General features: G+C 31.6%; 1 long non-coding RNA gene and 1 pseudogene across 5 annotated transcripts; both read right to left on the bottom strand.

The window, feature by feature from the left end:
* Window positions 1–1,958: 1,958 nt before the first annotated feature.
* LOC115991056 lies at window positions 1,959–22,341 on the bottom strand (annotated as a pseudogene).
* On the bottom strand, window positions 7,626–15,053 carry LOC115988801. Of its 5 annotated transcripts, none has more exons than XR_004091657.1 (7): window positions 14,865–15,053; window positions 14,371–14,766; window positions 13,965–13,995; window positions 13,481–13,531; window positions 12,875–13,028; window positions 11,816–11,963; window positions 7,626–7,734 (listed from the first exon to the last, which is right to left on the bottom strand). It is a non-coding gene; the product is annotated as an uncharacterized LOC115988801 (long non-coding RNA). The 5 variants fall into 5 exon arrangements; XR_004091658.1 differs by lacking the exon at window positions 7,626–7,734 and adding an exon at window positions 11,119–11,724; XR_004091656.1 differs by lacking the exon at window positions 7,626–7,734 and having other exon boundaries at window positions 11,119–11,963; window positions 14,371–14,784.
* Window positions 22,342–23,488: the final 1,147 nt, after the last annotated feature.

Below are 23,488 nucleotides of genomic sequence, written 5' to 3'. Positions count from 1 at the left end.
CTCTAAATTGCAAATAAAGTGCGTTTTGATTTCAGATATGACAATATACAAAAGTAAGACCCTTACACCTAGGAATTATTCTAATCACATTGGAACAAGGTAGTGAATCTCGTATTGTACCGGTCGGTATGACCGAAAATTTCTATACCAGCACCTACTCTGGTATAGAAATGCCTGTGTTTTGTTTTAGATTAAATATCGGTCTTACTGGGTTGATCCAGTCATACTAGAGCAAATACCGAATTCCGGCCGATAAATGCATACCAGATCGAAACAAAAAAGAGTGAGCTATCAAATCTCAAAGTCGCTCTCCCTCCTCTCAATAACTTACTGGATTAACGTTGATCACGTCACCTATGCAGTAAACATGCTTCTTTGTCACCCTCACCTTGTTGATCTATCTCCCTTCTTCGTCATCATCTTTTTCTTTTTCATTTAGTCTGCTCCTCTAGTTTATTTTCTTCTTTATTTTTGTTTTATACGGGTCTTAATTTATGTGCTGCTTGCCGTGTGAGAGTGTGACTAGTGTGAGTTTGATTCTACTGACCTCTGGAGGGGTAATTTTTTTTGAGTTGAAGTGAATGGTTAAAAAGATTTCTTGGAACTATAAGAAATTGTACAAATAGTCAAATATTACTCCAATAGCTATCTACCACTCTTGTTTCATGGGAAATTGTTTATCATTCGATATCAATATTGTAGGCTTGTGCTCTATTGAGTAGTCAAATAAAATATTGGGCTTGGATAGAGGTTTAAAATAGTTTGGACATGGTCTAGTAGCATAAACAAAATAAATAGGAATTTAAGTTCTAATTAAATATATTAAGTTATTTTTTAAGATTAATAAGCTCTAATTATTTATATAAATTCATATATATATATATATATAAATTGCGGTAAATCCGAAACGGTACATCGGTATTGATTGTTATCGAAATATATCGTTTCACTTGGTCAAATCGGTACAGCTTCTGATGCGAAATTGACTCCCTTACATTGGAACCCTTATTCTTGTGCATGAAAAGAGGGAGTTTTAGCTTTGAGCAAAAAATATCTAGCTTCTCTTTTCCGTCTCATTCTTCACTGTTATGGTTCTAGTACCATTTTATGAAAATTCAAGTTGTGCTTTTAGTTCATAGTATGCTTTGAAATATTATTATTTTGGTTTGGCTAAAATCTAAATTGCACTTTCTAAGTTTGGCTAAAATTCATTTCACTCTTGTAACTTAATTTTCATTTAATTGAGTCTTTTAAATTTCAAATTTATTTAATTTAGGTCTTATAACCAATTTTTTTAAAATCGCCATTAAAAAAAATATATTGTTTTCACATGTAAAAAATCTATAAAATTAATATAAAAAATTAACGATATTTTTTTGTGGTAATTTCTTTTTCAAAAAATCTTTTTTATCTGTTAATTGCGTCTTTAATGGAATCGGACAAAAAAACTGATTTGAATAAATTTAAAATTTAAAGAACTCAATTGAACAAAATTAATGTTAGAAGACTGAAATGAATTTCTATTAAATTTTAAGGGTGCAATTTGCATTTTCACATTTTTTTAAGCATCTTTGTACTTTGTTCATCCCATTGGGTTTCGGCTAATTATATATTCAAATTATAGCCATTTCCCTTTGTGGGATTTAAACTCCTTAAGTGTGAGCAAAAACTGTGAGGAGGAAAGAAGTGAACCATCATTGTATTTGGGATACTTCAATTGGGAAATGGGATGATAGCGAAAAAATACAAACATAAATTACACACACACAGATATATATATATATATATATATATATATTGGGAATCAATTACATAGTTTTCTAGGTAGTATTCAACACATAAAAATAAAATAAAAGAAACAAAAAATAAAATAAAATAAAAAAAGCTCTGACACTTTTGTCTAATAGGAAATTCTTATAGGCGACAAGTGATTCCAAAAGCCTATCATTATAGCACTCTCAAACGGACATGGTCGATTGATGGTTTGAGGGATTAGAGGTTCGAGTGTAGAATTTGGTCTCCCTAGGCCTAGAAAGCGGAATTACACACCATGCCTTCTCGAGAAAGTTCTCAAAGGTTTTTGATAGTGAGAGATAGAGAGGGAAATATGAAAGTGCGCAGAGCCCTACTGGCATGAAAGAGACGGCATATAGGATAGTTTTAGTCAACTCTTCCCCCTTATGTATCATGAGGAGGATTGTAGTTCCAAGCGCTATCATCATCATGAAGACGGAGAGGAACAACAAAGTTAAGCCTCTCCTCAACTTATTAGGAAGGGAATGACTAAAGTCCACTAATCGAAATGGTGATGTGGTGATAGCGAGAAATACAACCACTGATGTCAAAGCAAATGAAATTGACAGTACGTCTGCCACGGTGAAAACCACAAAGAATGGATGATTGACGAGAACTGGGTAACCGGTAGCATCATCGGTTCCTCCAGGTATGTATAGGCTGCAGCAAAGGCAACAGTGGCAATGAGAACTGCCATAATGGAACATCCTTCGGAGGTGCGCTTTATCCATTCTACAACTTTCTGCCGGAGTACTTTGTTTGTTTCTTCGAACAATCCCTCTGCAGTAAGCCTTTGATTGTTACGGTGGGCAATGAAATGGATTGGTGTAACTTTCTTCACACGCTGCACATGATAATATATAGAACAGACAATAAAGACATAGCTGTTTTAATTGAGAGCCAAGTGCACACCTAAGTATGAAAGCAAACTATGAAATGACATTTTAGTCATTGATCCACATGCTTGAAGCTTAGCTTTATGAGTAACCTATGATGCTCTTTTAGAGAGCCTGGTAAAACCATGGAAGCAAGAATCAAGCCACCAGAGTTGTGCTTCACGTGATCCTTGATCACTTGGAAACTACGTAGACCAGCGAGGCATGAAGAAAAATGTGGATGTGGATGTGTTTGTGTTTGAGTATGTTCATGCATGCACAGCTAAAACATAGAGAAAAAGAGTACTAGAAGTGTAACACCTCAAACCAATGCAACTCCTCTTGCAGTTCGAGTGCTGGGCCTTGCATCTTCTCAGGCACATAATCCTTAATTTTTTTCCCAACTGTATGTAGTATGGAATTCCCATCAAGGTCAAGTTTTCGTTCCAGTCTACTCAATGGTAACCCCATTTTCGTTACAAGCTCGAAAACCTTTAATTGGCGGTACTTAATTTCTATATGCAATATGTTCCGTCCTTTATCATCAACATGCTCAACTGATTGTGGGTATAATTTGATTATTTCTTGAACAATCTCCACATAGCCCGACTTAGTTGCAAGGAACAAATGAATTTTTGTTTCCCATTTCAGTTTTTTTGTTGCGCCATCTTCTGCACCTTGAGAACTCATGGAACTATCACGATACTTGTGGAGGATAGGCTTAGTCTGGCCCGATGGAGGAAAAGTAGTCTCCCATGAAGTATCCCTTTCTATTAGGAACTTGGCAAGCCGCAAAGCTGATTGATATCTTTGCTCTCGTTTTCTAGCTGCTTCCCGTTTGGTAAAACTACAATCTAAGTTGACTGTTCATGAATTGGAAGTCAGTAATTGTTGCATATAAATTTTCTTTTGATAAATTGTTGCACATATAAATTAATTGAACTTTAAAAGGGAAGTTATACCGAGCTCATCTAAAGCATTTGAAATATCTATAACATAATGATTTTTATTTAAGGGAATTCCTCATAAATCAGTCGCAAACCATTTGAATTTGAATTTGAATTTTATTTTTATTTTTATTTTTGCCCCCTACAAAATGTCATTAATACTTTATTACGTAGGCACAATGCAGATAATGGGTGGCAGCTGTGGTAACAACAGAGATAGTTGTTAATGGCAGACTGGCAGTAGAGGCGGCTACGAGGGGCGAGGGTACAAAAGAATTATGCACAATATTTGCAACCTTTTCTTATTTATTTATTTATTGACAACAAAAACATTATTGTTGAATAAGATGCTATACTAAACACGTGGAAAATGCAGAAAATATTTTTCGTAAAACAAACAAAAATTTATTAAAGATGTGTACTTGACAAATTTTGTTTAAAGCTTTTTAAGTAGAATATCCACGTTACTAAACTAGTGATGAATATAAATTCGATCTCTGTACCGTTGTTTGTGTATTACTCTATATTTCATCAATCACAACTTGTCATATATTAATTTTGTTAGTTTTTAGACCCCTTAAAACAATTGATTTAACCTAGGTAATTAGCCAAGTTGTTACTTAGTCCAATTAAATAAGTCTATGTTATCACAATAACAAAGATCAAAACATGCAAAGCAGCGGAAAATAAAGAACACACAATATGATCACCCAGAAAACTAAACCGGTAAAAACTTAGGGAGGATTTGACCTAGCTATCCTTAAGGTAAACTTGAATCCACTATCTTGAAAGAATTGAAGTTTATACAATAAGACTTACAAGCCCCCACGCTCGACTTCTTATTACTACCAACCAGTAGAACTTACTAACACGACCACATGCAAGCTCCGAATCCACGGACTCCTTCTTTCTTGGATTCACCACCAGATACAAGCACACCCGCTTGTGTTTTCTTTAAGCTTCAATAATAGCAATTGAATTGATCATCAATGTGTAGATAAATCTTCTCCTTGAAAACTCTAAGTTTGTGTAAAGGAAAGCTCCTCTAGATTTCACAAGAGATTTACACAAACTGTAATATGAGCAACACTAAAATGTGGCTAGGGTTTGCCTTTTATACTTAGAACAAATAAGAAATCCTAAAAACGTTTTAAAACACCTAGGGCTGAGTTGGAAAATTTTGCAGAAAAAACATTCTGCCCAAGCTTTGATCGATTGAGCCTAAGTTTCGATCGATCGAGCCAGGCCGAAAGGCATAATACTTTCCTGCATTAACTCGATTCCAACTTTACATAAATGCACAACTTTAAGCTAGACTAAAACACTTCTAAACACATTGTCTTGATCATGGTTTGCCAACAATACAAATTAGAGTTCTAAATACATAAAAACCTAAGTCTTTAGAACCTAACAAATTTTACTTTTTTTATGAAATACTGGAGTTGAAAATGGGAAAAAAAATATACGCACAACAAGTTGTGATTAAAATGATATAGAGGATTTGTATTCCCTGGTGATTCTTGAGGGTCGAGGGATGGGTGGAAAGTTTATGAAAATGGATTAAAATTGTATCTGAAATGCTTTCAACTTGTGGTAGTCATCCTTCATTGAGAAATACTAAAAGAGAAAGGAAATGTACTAAGTATGAAATTGATTATTCTTCAATATATGCAAATGATGGTTACAAGAGTTCAAGCTCTCACTTTATTGGCCACACATGGCTTAATCCTATTGGCTTACTGATTAAGCATGTGCATTCACGGCTAATTAACCCATGCAATCATAGTGTTACATGTGCCAATATCTCTGACTAACAAATACGGGGTTTTTAACATTTAATTCTCTCCATGTTAAAAAAAAAAAAAAAAAAAAAAACATTATCCTCAAGGTTTTGTTGTTGTTTCCCAATGTGCATGCTTCTTTATCAAAGCTTCTTTAATTTTCAATAAACAGTTTTCTAATATGAATGATTAATATATGCCCTAAGAATATACATTAACCGGACCTATGAAAAAAGGCTTTAAACATGCACTATGTAGACATGCATTAAGGAAACTAATACAGGAATTTACACGAATACAATAACAAGATAAAGATTGATAATACCAACCAGTATTGACGATTTGCTCAAGTAATCCCCTTCCATCATCACGTTGAAAACCAGGGTTGCATGATAAAAGCTGAAGGCCTGTCATCCCATCACCGTCTTGTTCACAAACTAATTGTTCGAACTTATTTCCGATTTCCAAGGCCAACTCTGTTTTCCAATTTTATACAAAATTTCATTAAAAGAGAAGGCTTTGATTCCCTCGCATTCAAAATTTCACCTCTCTTATTTTATATTCTTTTTTATGCGTTAAAATGTATCAATTGTGGATATGTGTGAAATAGAATGTAAACTGGCCTAAGAGAAATTTTTTTCCTTAGTTGAAATGTGACACATGTGCATAGTTATTTGATGTCACGCGATGGGGGAACTAACCAAAGTGGTGTGCAAGAATAGCCATGTGTAGAATAGTGGTTTTATCTGTCCTCCGGAGGAAGAGTTTCTGATTTTCTTCATCATAACCTGAAATTTTTCCTGCAAGAAAGTTGAACACCTTCCGCTTGCCATAATGAGCTGTCCGAAAAAGTGCCATCTCTCTAAGGTGATTACGCATGCACAACAATCCTGGAGCTTTCTGTAACATTTTCTTTGCCGGCTCAAGCGATCGGTTGGATATGGCTGCCTCGTGGAAGATAGTGTTTCCGACATGGTTTTGCCGGTTCAGTTTATCAAAATGGCGGTCAGGTAAGTCTTCTAGGAGTCCCAGTACCAAGTCGGGAATGTTGGCAAAAGTGGCCGCATGGAGCACTGTGTCGTCGTTTATGGTCAACTAGTGTTTAACTTGCGCAATACGCAAGATCGTTTTACATATTAATGAATTTTGCATTTAACATAAACTTATCATACTTCTACAATATATATTCAAACTTTAATAACATAGTATATTTAAGCATATAGTGTCCAATACCTAAAACTATATACATTAAGCTGTTATGAATATGGGGACATACAGGTTCAGGCATGTGGGTCAATGGTGACAAAGGAGCAGCCCCATGCTATGTTAATACCATTGGAGTACTTCCTCATGGGATATGAGCCATCTCAATTAAGTGTCAGCCCAAGGAGTCCCTTGAGTCCATCTTGCATTGCCCCGGAACTTCTTTCACTTGAAAGTATGGACTTAAAGTTGGTACATAAAAGGGGGGAAAAAGGAAAGATGTAAGGGAAAAAAAAAAAAAATTTAGAAAAGGAAGTATATATTGTCATTCTTTAATTTGTAACCATCTATGTATATTAGTTGAGGTTGACTGAACTGTCTATAAATCCTCCAATAATTATTCATCAGTGACAAACAGATTGTGATAATAAGAACAATAATTGATGGTGACTTTGCTTTTTCCTAGTTTTAAAATGTCTTCTTCTTGGCACCTTATTTAGTTGCAGCTTAATGGTAAAACAAATAAACCAAACATAAGGATGATCAACACATACACACCCTAAGAGCATTCACATTAGTTGGTTGGATAATATGAATTTACCATCAAAGAATAGCTGCAAGGCTGTCATAGCAATAGAGATTTCACAAACTATAAACAAAAAATTAACCAAAAGATATTGAGATGATACCACTAAAAACCTGTCAACTTAATAGCAATCACATTCATTGTTTTATTATTGAAAATTCACCCACCAGCAACCATAAAATTACAACAACAAAATACATTTTCTACAATTGTCTACCATTAAAATAAAAGTTTAAAGTAGCTAACCCTAGTAATTATGCAGATAGGGTGAAATATTGACTAAAATCTATGAAATAATCAACTTTGTGTAAATAACATTACACTTTTAGATTTCAAAGTTCCATAATTTCAATCCCTCTTTAAAAATAGTACAACAGGTAGGAGGAAAAACAAAAACTGAAAATTAAATTGAATTCTGTAGTTGCTATTTTTCCTCCAATTTTTCTTCTTCTTTGATGCATTTTGTTTAGTAGCATTGTTTCGTTTGCGAAGCATTTGAATAAGCATGCTATCATCTTCTCATTTTCCATCTTCAACAGGTTTATAAGCTGCAAATAGAGAATTGCTGTGAGAATCAAGATGATATTTTCTTTCATAGTAGTTAATTTTCTCAAAAGCTAAACAAACAAAAATATTTAAAAAAAAAAAATAAGCTAAATTATATTATTTTCAAGCTTGCATAGCCCCAAATCTTGCAAACAAAAAATGGTAATTCTCTGTCTTTCTTACAGTTTTTTTTTTTTTTTGCATTCAAGAAGCCCCAAAGGAAATTGGGGAAAAAAAAACTGTTAACTAATTGACAATGTAAAGACTCACAGATTGAAAAGCTTTAAAATCAATACTTGCAAAGAAAATGAAACATGCCCATCAAACCAATATGCTCCAATTCCATATCCAATTTTGAAAGTCTTCCATGTGGAACATTCTCCGTCCCAAGTCAAAGATTAACTTATGACTGAATAGAAGTTTAGCAATATATATTACAAATCAAAACCAAATCTTACACGAATACCCTCAGCAAAACTGCTTCTAACCTAAATACATACCTTAATTACAAAAAAATTCAGATTATTTAAAACTAGTCGCTAACCCGTGCGATGCACAGAATAGTCATACAAAAATTTTAAATTTTCATTTTGTTTAAAGTTATGATCAATTGAAAATAAAAGTTACAATTTAATAGGAAAAAAATTCTAGTACCAATAATACATGATAAGTCCAACACCAATAATAATTTGGTATTCTTTGCTATCTGTAATAATTTGGTATACCTAAAATTTATGCTAAACATGAAATTAATAATTATTCCCAATACTTAAAAATCATATGCAATAGGAATAATATTTTTTTTTTTTTTAAAAACTAAAGAAATTGTTAACAAACCTAGAGTGGTAGTAATAAAGTTTGCAGTTGTTTATCTAAAACTGAGAGTAGGACCTCCATAATAAGTATTGTTAAGTTATTAGTTTTTTTGAGAGATAAGTTATTAATATGTAATAGAAAATAATGTAGATAATCTAATATAACTCAAGTTATTTAATAATTTCAAAAAAGTATATCAAAACCACTAAAAAGTAAGTGACATGAGGTTCGGAAAGTAGTTGGTAAAAAAAAAGTTTTAAATTCCTTACACTTTTCAAATTGCTCAAGTCCATTCCGTTTTTCCCTTCTTTATTTATTTATTTTCTTTTGTTCTTTTTTTTTTTTTCCTTCTCTTCCGTTTTCAAATTCTCTCATCTTTACCACTTTGGAGTTTATTTTATTTTATTTTATTATTTTTTTTAACATCTATCATCCAAAAAAAATGTTTTAATTTCCTCATTCTTTTCAAATTGCTCAACGGCACAAGTACATTCCGTTTCTCCCTTCTTTTTCTTCTAATTTTTTTCTTCTCCACCTTTTTCAAACTCTCTCATTTTTATGTCTTTGTTATTTTTTTTACTTCAATCTTGAATTGCTCTCATCCACATATTTATTCATTTTACTTTCAGAATGCCTTATCTTTTATTTTCCCAATCCTATACAACAACATGTTATTTTTTTACAAAAAATCTTGCAGAACCATTGTGTTTTCACCATGCTCCTTTCTTTTTCTTTTTATTATTTTATTTTATTTTATTTCGTCAAAATATTTTGCAGAAGCATTCATGTCAACATTTGATAGATTTCTTGGTGGTGATAAGGTGTTGTTCAGATCTTTTAGAAAAAAAAAAAAAAAAAAAAAAAAAAAAAAAAAAAAAAAAAAAAAAAAAAAAAAAACGAATCTTTCAATGTATCTGTTGGTTTGGGGTTTAAGATGGGTGTAATTTGGCAATTTCATTTAGTGTATTTTTTTCCTTAATAGAATCAATCGATTTTCTTAAGTCATTAGTTGATTATTTTCACTTATGTATATGAGTTTTTGATACAAATACTATACTACTTGATATATCCTATTGTCACCCCAATAATTCACCTGTAGTCTTAATTTGTAGCCAATTTTTCTTTACCATGCATATGAGAAAAGGTATCTAACCTTTAAAGTTGATTTGGCAACGCTTTGCTGGCTGGCATCACCGAAAAGAGAAGTCCTATTGCAAATAAGAGAAAAAAACTTTTCTGGATAAATTTGTTTCAAAGTTTTCAACAGGAAATAAATTTTGGAGAGAGAGAGAGAGGGGGGGAAAGAAGTTCGTAGAGAGAGATATAAAAAATATTGTATATTTATAACTACCGCCCAAGAGAGTGAAATGTTGTGTCTAAAGTTATAGGCAGTTGGTTATTTTTTTATAAAGTTTAGCAGGAAAAGAGCCAAAGAAAAAGAAAAAGAAGAAAATAAATACAAATAATTGAACAACTACCAACTAATAAAGTCAAAACGTTTGGCATAAACCACCAAACGAAAAGGCAGTTTTTTGTTTGAGTTCTTAAAATGTTAATGTGGCATTTATTTATGTAGCCACATGGCGTAATGAGGTAAGGTCAATAAAAAGTCAAACGGCTATTAGTTATTATATAGATAAATAAATCTAACCCAAATAAATCTAACCCAAATACCTAAAACAAAACCAATCCAATCAAAATACCCATGATATTTATCACCTAAGAGATTAGTAGTTTATAAAAGAGATGAGATGATTGCATACGGTATTACAGTTTTAATCCAGATCTAATTCAAATACTCAAAACAAAATTTATTTTAAACCCAATACCATAATTAAAACCAAATCTAACTCAAATATCTAATCTAAAACAATCCAACCAAGTGCATTTGAAGATGCTAATTCAGCATTAGCTAACCTTTTTTTTTTTTTCTTTTGAATTCCAATGTGCCTCTAACATTTATATACTGCAAAAAGTAAATGTATCTTAGAAACTAGATAAGGAACTAAAAAAAAAAAATCATAAATGCATATAAACCACAAAGTTTGATCATAATCTATGTTTTGTTTAAGCTACCTCAGGACATAAATTTTCTTAACCTCATTAATATTAGACACATATTCTCCTTAGTCTATCCATTCAATAGATGTTTAATTCAATTTCACAACTCCTACTAAACCATACTAACTAACAAAAAAAAATCATATTTAAGTCTAAACTTATATGCATTTTATAATGCATAACATACATGACAACCAAAAAACTTGACTGGCATTTAAATCATCATTGATCCAAATATATTGCATACGGTATTACAAACCTTTTTAAGCCCTTTGAACATTTCTATAAGCTTTCTATAAATCTTGAACATAGAAAAACTACTAAAAACTGCAGTTATTGTCCCAACAAAATGCACCTAAGACTTTTCTTTTGCCAACAAATTTCTATGTACAAAATATAAATGTCTACACTAAGCTAGGAAGTCTCAGATGTCTTCCATCACAGCTATTATTTGCCAAGGCAGAGCCCCTTTCTTAGAAATATTTCCCCACCAATCTTTTTTTTTTTGGTAGAAGAGATTGTATATAGTAGAGATAAACTATATGGTTTTTACTTCTACGTTACCTACCATAGAAATACAAAGAGTAGTACAACCTCAACAACCATTATGATTTTAATCAATAATATTGTGCACTAACACATCAGGCATAAACTGTCAATATGATTGGTTAGTAATAGGAAAAGAAGAAAACCTAAGAGCTCATAAATTTAGCAAAGTAAACATACATACATCATGATTAACGCTTTGCATGAGATTCTGTGTGTTTTTTGAAGAACAAAATTGTTTTTGAAGGTTGGTTTATTTCACTTAATGTAATAGTAAAATATGAAAGGGGGTGGATGGTTAATTGTTCAAATAATGATGCTAATAAAGTGCAAGTTTTTTGCTAATAGAAATAAAATTGACTGGCATTGTTTTCGAGTGCAAGGACAGATTGGGGATAATGTATGTAAGAGGAAAAGCTACGGAAATAGAATTGATATTTCTAATTGAAATTACCTCTGCTTATATCTCTACAAGTTCTTTTACAGTCTTAGATACAAATTTCTCAGTCGCTTTGTCAAACGGAATGAATGTTATTGAATCGGTTTTACTTTCTACTTGGACATGTATCCTATACTTGTTTCAGTTGCAAAGTTGTTAGTATAATGTATATTTATATTATGTGTGCATTTGTAAATTTACAAATAGTTTTTCTCGTTTACCTTTGATACCTTTGTCTCTAAGTTCCACTCCAAGTCCTTTATTTAAGATATTGATTTTCCATTATGCAAGGAAAGTTCTCCATCCTGTAGTTCACGTGGTCTCCTTGGTATAATTTGTGTAACATTAATGTCCATTGTGGTGTTCAATCTATGCATCACCATTTGACATGTTTTTCTGTTAGTTTGTTGAATATTTAATTTTCTTATATTTAAAAAAAAAAAAAAAAAAAAAAAAAAAAAAAAAAAAAAAGAAAAGGAAATAGCATGGCAGTAGTTACTTCCATTATAATTTAACCCTCCAAAATTCTATCAAGATTTTTCCAAAAAGCATTTTATTCACATGTTGCAAGGGCAAAACTGAAACAAAAGAGAGACTACTACACGTTGATGGGTGACTGTAAGACCAATTTCTTAATGCAATCTTAAGTTACAGGTTGGAAATTAAGGATCGTTTGTCAATAGATCATGCCTACTGTCAAATTGTAGTACATTTTCAAACTATAGTAAGACCAAGCACCAAAGTTTACTAAAGACATATAACCCCTCTATTTATGATAATTTTCATTACATAAGATTAAAGGTGGATTATAATATTCAAAATATTATCCACAGCCATCAAAATCTCATACTCTAAGAAATGATAATATGTATTTGTACAATGATAATCTATTCTTCTTGGTTAGGATTAGTTGCATTTTGTCAAGTGGAATGTTCAACAACAATTGCTGGTCTTCTATTGTTTTCTCTTCACATTTAAGTGCCAAAAAGAACTTAAAAAGAAAATAAATGGGAATATAGACATTATCCGTCACCAACAACTTTATTGTACCCCTGTTTTGTCCTCTATATTCAACACTTATAAGAGGCATTAAAAAAACTCAGTAAATCTTCATGCTGGTCATGCCAATATGCACTAAAAATATGAAATAAAATAACATTTTAAAATAAGATAAGTTTGAAGAAACAATTAACAGAAATAATAGAAGTCCTATACACAAATAGAAAGAAGTACAAAGTGTGCCATATAAGAAAGGTGAAAAAGAATTAAAAGTTTAAAACCTATGTTAATGACAGATTGTTGTAGACAATAAAGGCTATCCTGCAAAGAAGATTAGCCAGCCGCATTGGGTCTACCAATCATCTTGAAATTGCATCCTTTGTTGGTAACACTTCTAATTCTCTCACGTCTCATTGCCTCCCTACTCTTTGCTCTCTACATAGATCGAAATATAAATAACACAAACAGAAACAATAGACACCATAGGTTAAAATTCAATCATAACTCTAAAACAAAGAAAGAACTGATGAGGTATCAAAAAAAAAAAAACTTGAGGAACATTTATAGGTCCATGCCAATTAAAAATAACTGATGTCCACACCGTTATAATTCGACACAATCCAAGGGCTCCAACAAAAGGGAAACAAAAATAGAGAAACCAAGATTTTGAATCAGGAATTTAACAAAAAACCAAGGCACGAATTTAAAAATGCTCATTAGGGGAAAAAAAAAATTCTAACCCAATTACTGTAGCCAAATCCAAATCTAACTGAAATACATAAATCCAAACCTATCCAACCAAATGACTAAACATAAAATCAAGTTATGGACTAAACATAAAATCAAGTTATGGCATAATTTAAAAACGAATAAACAATAACCTTTACCTGTAGTGGTTCTGGCTACATGACAGATTCTCTACTCGTCTCCACAACTTACTGAAATTTCATGGTATTTAAATACCAGAAGTAATCCACAATTATAAAAGTATACTAACAAATGTTATTGAAATTTGAGACCAAAAAAAAAAACCTTTAGAACTTGATGCATTTCCTTTTACTATTATACTTTTAGATTTAACAATTTAAACCCATTAAAATCCAACATCAAAAACAACAAAATCAAGACTTAAAAGTCTCTTTTAAAAAAATATATAGAGAAAGTTATTCTATCAGATTTCAAAATCCCATAATTTCACTCCCCTTGAAAAAACAGAACAGGTAAGAGGCCAATAAAACTCAGGTAGGATTTTCATATTGTGAGTGTTTTCCCTAATTTTTAACAAATAGAGAGGAAAAGGGTTATAAATCCAAATTCCTAAATTGACAGCAAACCATAATCGAAGAGAATGTAAGGAAAAGAAATTAATACCTTTGCTTTGATTAAATTAGAGACTCTAGATCTGCAGAGAAAGAAATTGAATGATTTAAATCCAAAAAAGAAGAATTCAAACAAACAATTACCGAAGATATTTAATAAAAATAGTCAAATATCAGAACTCCGATTTCCTTAACCCTAATTTCAGGAAACAAAATCTCATTGCAATTGTATAAGTGGAAAACATATAACAAAATTAATTTAACTTTAAATTTGTGAAAAAAAAAAAAAAAAAAAGTCAGAGAAAGAATAGGAACCCGATGAAGGCATTGTTAATCAAAAGAACTCTTGTTAATTTCTAAGTTTTAATCAGGAACTAAAACCTAACTTTGAAAATAGATAAAAGGTCAAATCTTCCTTCTAAATTTGGGAAAAATTTTAAAACAAAAAGAATAGGTACCCATCAAAAGCATGTCGTAATGGGCGGGGTATGACTCCTCTTCGTTCTTGTCGCTTCATCTTCCTTACTTCTTCTTATTCTAGGGAAAGAAATTAGCGAATCCCCACTATGCCGCAATCTTTTTTTTTTTCTCCTTCCCTTTCTCTATATCGCTACGAACTATGCTTGGTTCCTCTATAAAAGAATAGGTACCCATCAAAAGCATATCGTAATGGGCAGGGTATGACTCCTCTTCGTTCTTGTTGCTTCATCTTCCTTGCTTTTTCTTATTCTAGGGAAAGAAATTAGCGAATCCCCACTGTGCCGCAATCTTTTTTTTTCCTCCTTCCCTTTCTCTGTATCGCTACGAATTCTGCTTGGTTCCTCTATCTTTGTATCCCTTAATCAAAACCAAATCTGATCCAAAATACCATTCTAAATCATAATTAACACCCAATTGATTCTCCAAATAAAAACCCAAAACCCTAAATTTTTAAATTTAAAACAGAACTTACCAGTAGCGATTTTGATGGTTGGGTAGCAAGTGGAGGTTTACGGTGATGGCAGAAAATCTGACAAGAAGGGAGAGACATCTTTTCATTCTTGATTGCAAACTACAGTTTTTGATCTCTCGATCTCTCTCTCCTTCTCCGTTCTCTGCCTCTCTATTTTTCTGTCTCTCTTTTTTCTCGGTCTCTCTTTCTCCTTTCTCCGTGTAGCAATCTTTTTCTTTCTTTTCTTTTCTTTTCTTTTTTGTCTTAAGCGGTTAGTTTTCTTTTATTCCAAGAGGGCTTCAAACAGTGTTTAACGTAGTGAAAAATTATAATTTATCACTTTTAAACGATGTTATAGTGTTATGAAAGAATATAATGTATCGCTTTTTAAAGTGAAACATGCCTGAATTTTGGATAGACACTTATCCTATTTGTCACCAACTCCTTAATTGTAGGAATCCACTTTCTCTCAGCTTCTGCTATTATATATACTAGCATTTAACCCGCGCAATTCGTGGGATTATTTTATGAGTTAAAAAAAATCAACTTAATATATTATACTTAATGTGATGGTAAAATATGGAAGTAGGTAGATGGTTAGTTGTTTAGATAATGATGCTAATGTGCAGGTGTTCTTCTAAAAGACAGACATAACCTGGCATCAACACATAATTTAGAAAAAAAAATGTTAATTGAAATCTCATAAGTTATAACTAATTGGTTCAAGGTTTTTTTTAAAGGTTGTGGGTTCAAGAGAATATAGTTATTGAAGTATGAAATAAGTAGGAGAGAAACTTGGCTAATAAAATCAATCTATAAAAGATTTTCCTCTTGTATTAAGAGTTGTCCTAACAACATTTATTTGAAACTTAATCTCTTCCCTTGGTATCTCTATCACATAGGATTAAAAATTCTTAAGTTAGATAGTGTTCATTATTCTTAGAACTAGTCCAATATTTTCCAACAGCTTCACTTTCAGTCATCAGACTCATCACAATCCAAAATTTGATGGTATTTACAAAGGAGCTTGACAAATTACATTGAATTAAAACAGATATGTCTTTTCACAATTAGTTGGAGCCAAACAAACTAACCTTTAATGCAATATAATCGCAATCATGTTGAAATAGTCTTTGAAGGCAAGAGTTATGAAATAAAACTTGAACATAATTAAATCAATGGCTAAACTCGTATTCACCACCAACACCACTGCAATTTTTTTGCATAGGTGAATCCAAATGTTCAAAGGTTCTACACATTCATTTTGTCACATTTTTAACCCAATGTACTCACAAAAACAGAAAATACCAAACATAGAATTTCATAAATTTAAAAGATCACAAAAAAAAAAAAATACATATAGAATTTCATAGACTTGATAGAGTGTGTTATCCTTCAGATTAATACATATAGGTTGAAACAAAGACACATTTTTAACCCCAACCAACATTTCTTGTGATTTGTGACAACTGTGTAACAACCACCTGCCATTTGTCAATATTTATCTATAAGTTGATTTGGCTAAAAATACAAAACCATAATATTAGTTAGAATGCCACAAAGATGTAATATTAGCCCAACAAAGATGTAATGGTTTATAGGATATTAGCACTATGATTTAAGTCATTAGTGTTTCAGATACAATCTAATAGTAAAAGCATAAAGTAAACTTAGAACAAACAATTATCATTAGAAATCTACCAAGAAAGCCACTTAATATGCTTTTTATTTTTTATTTTTTAAGTGAGTAACTAAAATATAATATTGGTTCTGTTAGTGACAAAATTCCTTGTAATCCTTAAAATATCATTTGTTGGAGTAATATCAAGACACATAAAATACTTCCAGGACTTATAAATGTGATTCAAACTCAGGATGATTTTTGCAATTTCTATGACACCTATAACAACTATTATTTTGTCTACCCTTTAATTTTTCATTTTCTTTTTCCTTCTTTGACTTTCCTTTATTTGTTTTTTTTTTTTTTTTTTCATCTTTTGATTTTGGCAATTTTTGACTTTATTAATAATCAAAGACATGAAATTTGTGACCTAGGAATAAAATCATATAACCAATTGCTGCACAAAAATGATAGTGGCAACATCATCTTCATCTAACACATATATTAGGTAACTTTAATGCAATTCTTTATTATGTTAATAATGAAAATCTATACAATGCTAACAAAAGAATTATAAAAAAGATGAAGAAAAAGATAGAGATAATTTAGTAGAAAACAAACCTGAAAAAGAAAGGACTTAAAGCAATATCACAGTCAAAGTAAATCTTTTCCTTTCACTTGTGGCTCAATTGACCTAAAATTTCATGGAATCAAATAGTTAAACATAGTGATAAGTTACTGAATTCCATGCTCTTTCTAAGGATGACGCCATCATTGCCCAACATTTTCATTAATCTTTAACCTATATCATAGTCACAGAGTTAGTCTCTCTCTCCCACCCTCTAATTTCATAGTGATTACAAAATTAAGAAAACAATTATAATATATGAAGTACATTACTAATTACATAAAAACAAATGGAAAATATAAAACAAACTTATAAAAACCCGGAGGAGAAAGAAGAAACGGAACAAAGTGGCAGATTTTTAAGTGGGGAGCTTTCCTACATGTTGCAATGGCCTTAATTGCAAAGAAAGATTTAAACCCTCCTATCATTGGACTTCTTAACCAAAATTCTCAAAAAAGAAACAGTACCCAAGGCAGTTTCATATTCTTAAACACTTCTACCTTCTGCATAACTTCGATTTTTTTTTTTTTTGTTGGGCTACCAACCATGGTGCTAAAAAACTTTCAAAAAATACAAAATGGCCGTACAAATGGACTACAAGTAGTAGGAAGGGGTAATCACAAATTTAAAAATAATTAATTTTTTAAGGACCATGCTATCAATAACTTATCAAGGAAAACTCATAGCAAAATGAATTGCATGGTTAACATTGGGAATAAGGCCAAAATCTAACTCCAACATTGGTCCCATAGGCCATGAATTCAATCATGCAGGCCATACTCTGTAATTATTGAATCAGCACATATAGCTGATTACGTACATACTTTTAGATCAATCCTCACGTGCCCCAATTATACAAATATAAATAATCATATATCTTAGGCAACAAACTTAAGTGGACCTTGAGGCAGCTTGTACAAAACTTGAACATAAATCCATTATTAGGACCTAACAGTTGCATCCCCTACAAAAATGCCTATGTTGGATAAGTTTGATTGGATCAATTGCAAACTTAGTTTTTCCAATTAAACACTAACAATCTATTATTAATCCAATAAGTAAGCATTTCATGCACATACTAATTTGATTTCAAAAAAAGTTATAGAGAATTACTACAATAAGTAAACCATTTAGCAAAATATTCTACATAATATAATCTTTTCAAGGCAGGCATTTTATCAAACACACATCATACATTATTGTTGCAATCACTGCTGCATATAATCTTATCAAAGAACTACCTACAAATACATTCAACCCAAAACCCAGCAACTAAATCCTTTGGTAGACTAAGTTCTCCAAATTGCAACTGCCAATACTTCGAATGAAATTGTTGAGGCTGAAAGTATATAGAACACATACAGTACATTAAACACACACACATACATGAAGGGGAAAAACCTCATAGATCATTTAATCTAAAAATAAGATGTCAAAAGCTCAAACATGTAAAAGCGGCAAAAGAAACATCACAAATTTATGCATAAAGCCATGCCTATATGATTTCTAAATAATCCAAATGCAGCAACACATATACATCTCATAAAGAACAAATAACATATTTAGGGGAAAAAAGATCATATTTAATGCACAAATTTAAAAATAAAGAGTAAAACTTACTGTTAGCAGTCCTGGTGAGTTAGTGATTGGAAGGTACATGTTGGCAGGAAGCTGGCTTGACAGAGGGGCTAACCTACATATTTCTATCTCCCTCACAAAAACAGCAGCAAGAGAATTAACTCCTACATCCTTCGCAATCTTTAATAGTCAGAAACTGATTCACATGCCCAGGTGCATTATAGAGGTACAGAACTATAGAGATTGTAATCTTTAGGAGGCAACAAACAAATGTGCAAGATCTGGAAGACAGCATCAAAAACAGGTCATTCTGAGCTTTAGTAGTTGGAAACAGATTCACATGCTCAGGTGTAGGATAAAGAAGGCAGAAAGTGACATGGGGGATTCGCTCTTTTTTTATAGAAATGGGGATTTGTAAAAGTTTTCTTTCATGGTGACTCCTTGAAGGCTTTTAAGGCATTAGCAAGACTTCTAAAGCCAATTTGAGCATAGAAACTATAAGACTTCTTAAGTAAAATGTAATCTAATGTAAATATTATCGTGGACTTAGAGATTCATAAATAAAAGGGACAAAGGAGTAAAGGAGGAAAGAAAGGCCAAACTAAATACCGAGTCTAGATGCTGAATATTAAGGAATTAGAGAGAGAGAGAGAGAGTTAGAAATGAGTTTCCTTCCATTATCAACACCAAGTCTACAACGTAGTTTTTTTTTTTTTTTTTAATAATTTTTAAATGAGGAAGAGGCAAAACTAAAGATTTTTTTTGAGGTAATTGTTTAAATAATTCAAGCAAAACTAAAAAAGAATAACACTGAATCACTGACTCTAAATGCAGCAGAATACACCCCCTTACATCAGAATTCAATAATTGTTCAACATCTATAGTTTTGAATGTAACTACAGAACTTATTTTTTTAATTCTATTTCATTAATTGTTTAGGCAGATTACAGGCAACTGTGTTTCTTTTGTAAAATAACACTAAACTAATCATAGATTAATCTCAAAAGCCAATTCTTGCTAGATTTTAAAAAGATAGCACAAATTTTGCTGCTAAATCTTGCCTCCTGAAAGGAATTATATAATGATGAGAAATCTAATTGAACATTCATAAAGAACTTATATTTCTCAATGTCCTACCATTTAAAAATAAAAAAAAATAAATAAATAAATAAATAAAATAAATAAAAAACTTGATATAGAACTTGTATTTACAGAAAAAACTAAAAATTGTTGAACTTGCTTCATTTAAAAGGCATATATAGAGAGAGAAATTGATGAGGAGAATATTGTAAATTGCTTCAGGTGGTGTGGCACATGGGAAGTAAAAGCAATGGTGTTTTCTTTTGGAATTGGAAATTTGGCAAACAAAAACCTTTTAGGTAGATTTGTTCTGATTTCTACCCCATAACAACTACATAGTACTGTTACTATGACATGATAGAGACATTATAATGAAAAGTTATAATTAAAAATAATGCATTGTTAAGAAATATATATGCAGTATGTATAATTGAAATGAAAGAAATTAAAGTATAAAGATAGCTTTAAGTGAAAAACAAACCATCAAAAACTAACAAACACCTGGAGTTGTTGTTTCATATTGTTCTAGTATAGGGAAATTCAAAATCCAACTACGGAACTTAGGTTTTGATGATGGAAAGTTCTAGTGTATAGTGTATTAAATTGCTACTTATGTTGTTGACATAGAATGCCTAAATGCACATTAGAAAAAAATGCAATGACCAATGGCAACTAAAACCAAGAGGCACAAACCATGGAGTGGATATAAACTAATGCAAGAGTAAGTAAATCATTTTGTCAAACGCATGGTTTGCACAAAATTACAATATCTAAGATATTATCGATTGTTATTATATATAAAAAGAATTAAAACAGAAACACACAACTTATTGGCACATTGAACTGTTCCTACAACGCAACATGTCTAACATTTGTTTGATTCGGCACCTCTTAAAAGAAAAAGAAAGTTTTCATATCACCAAAGCAAACATGGTATAATCTGGAAAATAGTCTAAATCAAAACGTACAATGGTAAAATTAGTGGAAGGAAATAAAAACACGGCAAATGTTGCAATATTGGGTTTTTACTTTTTTTTAACAATGCAATACGGTAGCGTGACTGTGTGAACATCGAGGGTGGAAGGAAAAAGAAATTGAGCTACCCAAATTACACAAACAAATTTTCACTCAGAAGGAGAAGAAGATTAATAAATAAAATCCAAAGCACTACAACTGAAAGGGGAAAACGAAAGAAATCAGTTTTATCGGTAGTGGTTTCTCTGGCTGACCGGTGGCGGCAGGCTAGTGAAGGCAGGCCTCTGTTCTTTCTCTTCAAGTATCTGGGTTTCTTATCGCAGAGGAAAAAGAGCATAACAAAAAAAGGGGAAAACTGAAGAGAAGAAAGAATATATAAGAAGGCAGATAGAGTGGTTACATACTGAAGCGGTGTGGGTTTTTAAAAGTTAAAAGTAAATTTTTGGTGAACATGTATGAGGATAAGAATGAAATCAAATTTAACCCAAACGTCTAAATCGATATCAATCCAACCAAATATAAGTATACAACCAAATCCATAAATTTTAATAATGAAAAAAACAAAAAACTTTACCGTGGGGTCATAAGAGTCTGATAGTGGTGGGAGATCGGACATTACTTTGGCAGGCATACGGTCGGTGAACTCTCCCTCTTGCGAACTCCCTCTCTAGCTTTTTTTTTGGAATTGGTTTTTTGGGTTGTACCAAAATGGTTCTCCCTCTTCTCTAATGACCCAGATAGCAAGCCAAAAAAAAAGAAATCAAAACAAAACAAAATATGAAACTGAAATTCATGAAAGCAAAGGAACAAAACCGAGAAACTGAAAATTCCTAATAACAATTCAGTTAAAATTTAATACAAAACCCAGAAATAGAAAATTCCTAATAACAATTCAGTTTGAATTTAATCTTCTAGGTTGTTTCCCTACATTGACAGCAAACATATTTGAAGACAATAGGGTAAGAGATTAGTTGAAAATTACTGAGAAAGAATGGTCTGATATCAAGAGTTCCTGGGAAAGGTTTTTTTCGTGCTTATATTGAAGGCCGCTTCATCTTCCTTCCTCCTTATTTCGGGAAAAAAATAGAATGGAAAACGTCTCTAAATTCTGATCTTAGATTTAATGGAAACTAAGAAAGGTATCTAAGATCAGAATTTGAGAAACAGGGTCTGCGAAATCTTGTTTTGAAACTTTTTGATTTCTTATGCCCAATCGATGTAGTCTTTACCGTTTGCCTCTTTCTATTTCTTTCTCGTGTCCCAGGCCTCATCGCATCTCTCTCTCTCTCTGCATAGTATTGTAACCGGTTAATTTTTTTATTTATAAGGAGGCTTTTAAACGGTGTTTTTGCATTGCCAAACATTATAATATATCACTTTTTAAAGTAACACGTGACTGAATTTTAGATAGGTAGTTATCCTATTTGTCATCACCTCCTTAATTGTAGGAATCAACTTTCTCTCAGCTTCTGCTATTATATATAGTATATGATATGATATATATATATGTGCAATCCGTGCTCATCAATATCTTCACAGAGTTGTCTCACTGTCGTCGCATCTTCTTTCCCCAAAGCATCGTACAGTTTTGCATTTAAACTATGCTTTGTTGGCATGGAAAGCCTCGATTGAGGTGTGCTCACTTGTTGATGCTACAAAATTTCTCATTAATGGATCAAATGTGAAGTCACTGAAGTGAAAACAAAGTGATGAAAGAGTTCTTCTAGCGCAGCCTAAAAATAAAAAATAAAATAAAATAATAGAGAGCTATGTTTGTATGAGATATGGGAGCAATATAAGAGCTCCAATATCTGATTTTTTAAAAAATTATTTTTTACTTCTGTATCATAAATTGAATCATTTTCTTTACTTTTTTTTTTTTTTTTTTTGAATAGGAAAAATAGAATCATTTTGATGTGATGAGGATTCTCAGATGACGACATGTTTTCTAGGAGTATAACCTATTACTTTGTTCAACATCCAAGGTTCCACAACAAAGGAAATGAAAATATTATTTTGCTACATTTATATAAATGTAGCCTATTTAAGCCCTAATATTAGTAGTGCAACAACAAACAACAATAGTAATAATCACTGTAGTTTCTATAATAAAAAAAAAAAAAAAATCATTTTTTTAGGAAAAAAAACAATCATTGTAGTAGTGAAATAATAATAAGAACAATAAAAAAAAAAAACTTAATAACAATTTACGGTAGCGATGATATTGATATTGGCAGCATCAATAACAACAAAAAAAATGAAGACGATAATTATACTAATAGAAATATTGATAATACTAATGATGATGATTTAAGAAGCAATAACAATAGCAAGTTTTCCCAAGGTTTACCATCTTTCTATCTCCCTCTCTGTGCTACGTGAAATAGTTGTGTGTCTGATACCATCGCACTTTGTTTTATACATTGAGTACTTCATGCTCACATTTTTGCTAAATAGAATTTTGTAAACGTGTGTCACGTGACATTACTTCATCCACAAGGTTCTGCTAAATAGAAGTTTAAATTTGTAAGCGTGAGTCACAACACATGGCTTCGTGCACACACAAATCTTAAACTAGAAGTTTGTAAACGTGAGTCACAACACATGACTTCATCAACACAGTTTTGCTAAATAGAAGTTTGTAAATGTGAGTTACAAGATGCATATGATTTCATCAACACAGTTCTGCTAAATGGAAGTTTTGAATCATGCTTATATTGTTTTCTTACTCGATTATAATTTGTTAGTAAGAAACGTAGATGC

Source organism: Quercus lobata, chromosome 5 (genome assembly GCF_001633185.2).
Source record: "Quercus lobata isolate SW786 chromosome 5, ValleyOak3.0 Primary Assembly, whole genome shotgun sequence".
Classification (NCBI taxonomy): domain Eukaryota; kingdom Viridiplantae; phylum Streptophyta; class Magnoliopsida; order Fagales; family Fagaceae; genus Quercus; species Quercus lobata.
The sequence above is the reverse complement of the archived record's forward strand: the minus strand, read 5'-3'. Positions and strand labels throughout refer to the sequence as shown.